At 43.2% G+C, this 6,625-nt stretch overlaps 1 protein-coding gene across 4 annotated transcripts in view; it reads left to right on the forward strand.

The window, feature by feature from the left end:
- The window catches only part of PTCH1 (patched 1), a 70,024-nt gene that overhangs the window by 851 nt on the left and 62,548 nt on the right, over nucleotides 1–6,625 (forward strand). The window lies entirely within an intron of this gene.

Raw genomic sequence — 6,625 nt, forward strand, 5'->3', positions numbered from 1 at the left:
GGACCGAAACACCGGGGGGCGTGGGGCGAGCAGGGCCGTGTCGTCAGAGCCCCGCGTGCCCCTGGGGGAACGGGGCAGCCAGCCCGGGCGGGTTACCCCGCTCCGAGAGGCACGGCTCCAGGCTGCCGGGGCGTTTAGTTTTTTTGGTGTGGGTTGTTTTTTTTGTTGTTGTTGTTTTTCCTGGGGCAAAATACTATTTACTTAGCATCACATTCCCCCCCTTAGCTGGGTTGGCGTGACAACAGAGTTCCTTGACTGCAGTAGTTACTCCGGGTTTATGTCAAAAGTCGCTTGCAGCAGAATTTGGAGGCACGGCTCCAGGCTGCCGGGGCGTTTAGTTTTTTTGGTGTGGGTTGTTTTTTTTGTTGTTGTTGTTTTTCCTGGGGCAAAATACTATTTACTTAGCATCACATTCCCCCCCTTAGCTGGGTTGGCGTGACAACAGAGTTCCTTGACTGCAGTAGTTACTCCGGGTTTATGTCAAAAGTCGCTTGCAGCAGAATTTGGCTTATAAAAGTTAATGCGGAGGGCTGCATAAATAATCGTTACTAAATAGCTCTCTGTATGCGGGTGTGTGGAAAAGCTGGTGCTGAGTGCAAACAAAGTTAGCGGCTGTTAGGAAGGTGTCTGTCCTGCCCTGTGGGTGAATTAGAGCCCATAGGACCAGATTCCATCCCTGCAGATGACAGCCATATTGGGGTCAGGATGAGGTTCATGGGTCATTTAGCGAGTATTGGTTTTTCTATTTTGGGAAATAATGTGTTACCGATTGAACTTCTTTTGGTCTGTGTAGTCCAAGGAGCCCAGATTACAATGACATCTGCTGCTGCCAGCAGCCCTGAGAAACAGAGCAGGGCACTGCAGGATCCCATTCGTAGGCAGAGATGTGCATTCAGAGTCTGTACTGGTTGCTGAGTCCCAAGTACTAATGCGAACGATTGTGAACGTCCTTTCTTTTTTTTTTTTTTTCCCATTATTGGTTTTCTTCCTAAGTCTTTGTGAGGCTGTTGTGGCAAAGTTTCTTTTGTCAGTTTTGACTCCTGTGTTTTGTCTCTGCTTTTCTCTAAGTGTTTGGTAAATAATATGTGATTGCAGTTCTATTCAGCGTGCTTCCCTGAAGTTTATTATCCTGACATTACTGGGGTTCACTTACTTATAAGGACAATCCCATCCTGTTAATGCCATGTGTTTTTTGCAACCATTGTAATAACCAAGAAACTGCTTGCTGACGATGCCTGTATGACTGGCCCAGCAGTAAAAATGCAATTCTTGGGGAAAAAGTATGATTTGCAAAATAGCCACTTAGCTCAGTTGCTGCACTGACCTCTGCCCATGTCATTAGTGTTTCATGGAGGGCAGGGCAGGGAAAGTCCCTGGTATAAGATCTAGTTGAAATTGATCTCTGAGGTGTTTATGGCCAAGATGAATTCATAATGCAGCTGGTTGTACAAGAGTTGACCTATGTGATTTCACATCTGTTGAGGTTAGTTTTCATGTCAGAATTAAATAATGTAAAAAAATGTATTAAACCCCTGCATTTAGAAACCCTCCCATTTCTAGATTGCAAAAAAGGCTAGCTGATTAAGATGAAATAAAATATTCTGGATTTAATTTAAATTAACTTTTAGTGTTCCCATTCTAGCAGTATGTGACTGACTATCTACACAAAAGGGCTTGCTAAAATATGCGTTCTTGGTAGATACTCTGTAAATGTTCTGCTCATGAACCAGGGTCTTACACAAACAAACCTAACAAATAGCAATCAGTATTTCTGTTGCTAAACTACAGACGGAAGTGCAGAGTGAGCGTTTGAGATGGAACAGATACGGAAAGAGATAGCTTGGAAAATGCTGTTCTTCCTATGCAGAAATGGAAAGCAGTGACCACTCTTGTTTTCCTGTGCTTGTATGCACCTGGTCCTGGCAGCTTTAAAGTACGGTCCGTGGAGGTTGTTACACTAAGGGACCCCTTTATATCAAGGTTTCTTGTAGTAGCAACAGCGGCTGAATTGCCCTGTTTATTAAAATAGCTCTCTTATTTTTGCCTTTACCTTTTGTTTACCGAGACTGGGCAGTGTTGGTCAAATAGGGTAGGTTACTTAAAATGCATTTCAAGTAACAGTTTTGATTTGGTACCAAAGCTTTTTACAGTTACTACTGCTGAATAAATTGGCAGCATTTACATAAAGAGACTGATTTTATATGGTGTATTTCTGAATACCATGGAGCATGGAACATGATGCAGCACTGAAATTTGCTGGAAATAAACGGTTGCTTTAAAACCATAACACAATTAATTAAAAACAGTGAAGTGAAGTTTGAATGAGTTTTAAGACCATGACACATTCCAAGATAAATGATTGGTAGTCTGGGCCTGAAGCTATTATGGCTGAAATATTTACATAAGAAGTTTAGAAACCCACCTGGTAGGCAAACTTTCAAAGAGAGAAAAAAGAAAAACAGATCTCCAAACCATCATTCTTTCAGCTTTCCTGTAGTAGTCTTCCTCTTTCAGAATTTGTGCCAGCACTCTTGGCCCTCTGCAAGCCTCCTGATACCAAAGTGGCTTTCCTCTCAGATTGTTTCTTGGCACTAAGTGCTGCAGAGTAGTACTTCTTTTTTTTTTTTTTTTTTAACACCGCCCTGCTCTGGCTGCTGTTCAGAGCACTTCAGTTACTACCCGCAGTATGCACTCCACCCGTGCTCCTGTCTTGTAGTCTGGCTTTCTGGCTTCTTTGACTGGGACGCGTACCTGTTTCCCCTCGGCCCATCAGCAGGTCTGTCATCCCCATGTGCATGCCTTGCTGCTGGAGGATGCTTGTTTTAGTTTCTTGGACAAACAAATTCTGGGCTGGAATTTTAATGGCAGTTCTGTTATCCACAGCCATTCAGATTTAGTTGAACTCCTATACGTGGGTGTCCACGCATACTGTAGTTGTGGAGACTGTTTAGCATCTTTATACATCGTACGCCCTTGAGAGGACAAAAAGGGCTTTGCATTGATTTCCTCTGTGACTGAATTTTGTTGGACACAGATGTGCTTTCAGAAAATCCTTTCATAACTAGAAAGTGCTCTGGATGGAAAAGAAATCATGCCCATAACTGGCTATGTTTTTTGCTACTGCTGTAATAGGCGCTCTAAGACCCTGTGTGTTAACAGCAGTCACACGTGTAAATTCACAGCCTCTTCTTCTGAAAGAGGGTAGTTTTGTGGCTCCAGAGAAGGTTCTGTTAAGTGGAGCTTGAAATTTGGCTACTGCAATGCTTTGAATGGCATTAATTGGAGCAGCTGGTAAGGGGATAGAGTCTTGGTCCTTGATACTTCATGTCACCATTGTCTTGGGATTTTTTTCCCCTCACTTTCTTCATTGCTTTTTCTTCTTTAAGAGGTTGAAGATCACCGTGTTCTTGCCTTCCTTCCTTGCTTTCTGTCCTTTTTGCACTAGCTGTAGCTCACTTGACCTGTCCCTCTTTAAGTAGCCCTCCTCACAAAGCTAACCAAGCTCTAAGATGCCGAGCCCCTTCTTTAAGACAGTTTGAAGGAAGAGGGTAGGTGATAGAGGTAGGGGTAGGACAGCCTGCAGGGAAAACAAAATGCCTCAGTAACCACATAGTTCAGCTTTGGTACTTGGAACAAAGTGAGTGTGTTCCAACTGTAAGTGAATTAGGGCTGAGTGTGTATGGCAGAAACGCTTAAATGAAGATTTGAGCTATGTGTAGTCCTTTCACTCTAAAGGGGCAAAAATCAAGGTACTCCACTGTAGCATTTATGGCTGACCCCTCTTAAAATATGTTAATCTACCCATGTGACATAAGAATGAGGTGAAAATGAGGGAAGCGTGCGAGTGATACAGGAACCAGTATTGCTTCCACAGATTCTCAGTTTGCTTAACCCAGCAAGATCAAGTGCCAGGTGGAGAGGAAAGTTATTCTTAAGTTCTGCCTAAGGCACCAGTTAATTTTGCACTAGTATTCTTTGGAGGAACAAAAAAGAGTAGTAAAGGAACAGATCTTTGTGGATTTGTTGTCTCAAGAAGACAAATTTATGTGAGTGGGCTGGAGTAATGTGTTTGGTTTGAATACAGTTAGCAGGAGTTGACCCATTCCAGGTATAATTCAGTTCTCCCGCAAACAGACATTTGTGCACAGCCATGGAGCAGCATTGGTGTAGATGTGCTTGCACCTGCATCACCACATCGGGACGGAGGAGATGGCCGAAGAGCATGAGTCACTCTGCTGGTGAATGTGAGGTGGGGTGTTGCAAGGCTGTGTGACAGTCTGGGGGGGTTGTTTCTGATAGTATCACCAAATCTGTTCGGTTCATGTGGATCAGGTGCCCTAAGAGCTTCCTTGTCTCTGAATACTTTCTTATGCTGTGATAGGTCCCTCAATGTGTTTTGAGAGTTCGCTGAAAGGTGTTTATCTGGAAAATTTCTGGGTCCACTGTTCTGTTTGAATTAAATATGATTATTAGGTGGTTTCTCGAGTGGGAAAGTAGCAGTGGTGTTTCCTCACGATGGCTGAAGGATCGTTGTCTGGGCAACATGCTTTTTTTAACGTTTACTAGTCAAAGTGGAAGAGTATTTCACTCTGTGCTTTTGTTTTGAAAAAATAACATCAGATTCTAATATTTATGCTTTACATGACATTTGTGGATAAAAACGTCAGGACAGTGGGTATTGCATTTCTGTGAAGTTGAACTCCCTTTGTTTCCATATACTGGAAGTTGTTAAGATGCTTGAAGGTTTTAGTTCTATGGATGTTTGATTGTCATCTTTCAAGGGCCTGCTATTAAATTCAGAATCCCTAGGGGTCTCTGTTAAGTTCAATCTTAACAGGTGTCCACATCACTGCTCAGAGTTGGCACTCATTGCCAAAAAGCTCTTATGTCAAAAAAAACCCCAACCAAAAACCAGCTTCAGTGTTTTCAGTGTTTAAAATTTGTCTTTCATCTGTAAGCATTTTAATGAAGGTGTTTCATGTGACCATTCTTTGGCCATGGAGAAGGTAAAGGGTGAAATCCTGAACTGGCTGAATGTAGTGGCAGAACTTGGAATGACTTTAGTGTAGCCAGGCGTTTACCCACGTAGGGAGCCGCAGCAGACTTAACAGCGAGCCCCTTCTCTACCCCTCTGAGCTGTAAGTACATGGTTGCACGGTTCCTTCTGTCTTTCTGTCTTTAGAGCATTTAATTTACTCAAGGCTGCGGAAAATTAATCGTCATTATTATTTCCAAACTTAACATGCTGTCACCAGCATCTGTGCCACAATGTGCCTTACAGATCCCTTGTTTGGAAGGTTCTGTTTCCTTCTCTGCTGAAACGTGCATTTAAAGAGGGCAGTGCCTTGGCTGCACCATCCCCCTCTTCCTCTTTTCTGGGCTTTGAGTGTCATCTTGCACTCTCGGGATTTTGCTGCTTGCGAGCAGGGTGTGAAGGCATTTCTGTAGTTCTGGAGAGCTTGGGAGATTGCAGTACAGAAATCCTGGAGTGAAGTAGAACAGTTGAAAGCAGCATGGCTTTGTTGGTGGTCCCCATGCTGCTGCTGCTGAGCAGGAACAGGGGGAACATAGGTTGAGCAGAAGAGCTAGCTAAGCGGTAGGGCTGGCTGCTTGCTGGAGTTGTGGTGCCATGTGGAGGTGGTGGTGAGTGGTGTGAGGTCTACTGCCAGCTCCTGTTACCTGCTAAGTGCACTGTCTTTTTATTTATTTATTTATTTATTTATTTTTTCCTGATAGAGAACCAGCCTTCCTTTCTCATTCCTCAGCACACACTGGGTTCAGACAAGAGTGAGCCCTAAAAGCCACGGGTACTCAAACTTGCTTTTGACAGAGAATGCATTAAGGAAAACTCTTTAAGTCTTCACCCTGACTCCATCCATTTTCATGATTTATTTTTTCCATGGGAGGAGATGGTCCAAGCCCTGTTACTAAATAGTATTTGTGGTGGTTCCTCAGCATGGAGTAATACTACGTAGCCTATGCATTTGTTGACCACTCAACAAATTTAAAGGCTGTTACGTGCAAGTGGATGTTTCAGTTACACATAACTGTTGGGAGGCTCCAAAATATGACAGCTTCCAGATGTATGAACTGACTGATCCCTTTGTTTAGATTGTGCACCACAGCTGATGCCTAGATTAGTGCTGGCTGGACAAAGCTATGGGAGATTTGTCTGTTTTCCACAATGCCATGTTTATATTTCATTTGGATTTCTCCTTCAAAACTGACCTCCCTATGACCTGTTGGAGCTGTGTCCACTAGGATGCTAGTTTTAATGTGTCTGCAACCGCTTTCCTTTTGTTGTCTAATGGAACATGTTCTCATTTTGACACTCATGGACTTTATGCATGCTGCATTTCACAGTGAACTGTGTGCTTCAACCTGTGACCACTCAGGTAAAACCATGGTTGTTAAGTTTTCTGTGCCACAGCTAGTTTTTTAAGAATATTCTGATGGGTTAAAACAGTGTTTTGATTGTAAATCTTGTGGGGCTGATCTTTGTCAGACATTTTCTCCTGTATGTAGAATAAAGCTCAGTCTTCCAGCCTTTGCATGGTGCTTTTTATCTCCACAGATGATGATGTGGATACACATGGTTCTAGCTGTTCTTTCTGGAGTTCAGCAG

The sequence above is a fragment of the Egretta garzetta genome, unplaced genomic scaffold (assembly GCF_000687185.1).
Source record: "Egretta garzetta isolate BGI_Z169 unplaced genomic scaffold, ASM68718v1 scaffold310, whole genome shotgun sequence".
In the NCBI taxonomy this organism is placed as follows: domain Eukaryota; kingdom Metazoa; phylum Chordata; class Aves; order Pelecaniformes; family Ardeidae; genus Egretta; species Egretta garzetta.